This window comes from Asparagus officinalis, chromosome 8, assembly GCF_001876935.1.
Source record: "Asparagus officinalis chromosome 8, Aspof.V1, whole genome shotgun sequence".
NCBI lineage: Eukaryota > Viridiplantae > Streptophyta > Magnoliopsida > Asparagales > Asparagaceae > Asparagus > Asparagus officinalis.
The window spans coordinates 12048669-12048911 of NC_033801.1; positions in this window are offsets into that span (position 1 = coordinate 12048669).

The window sequence follows — 243 nt, forward strand, 5'->3', positions numbered from 1 at the left end:
ATACTCCCACTAATATCACCATTTTTAATAAACCTGGTGTTTCCAGTTTTAACAATTCTTGTACTATGGCTAAGACAATAAAATCTATACCCTTTAGACTTTTCTGGATAACCAATAAAAAACCACTGGTTGTTCTTGAGTCCAGTTTCTTTTCATGTGGATTATAAATTCGTATTTCCGTAGGACAACCCCAAACATGAAGGTGTCTCAAACTGGGTTTCCTTTCTGTCCATAGTTCAAAAT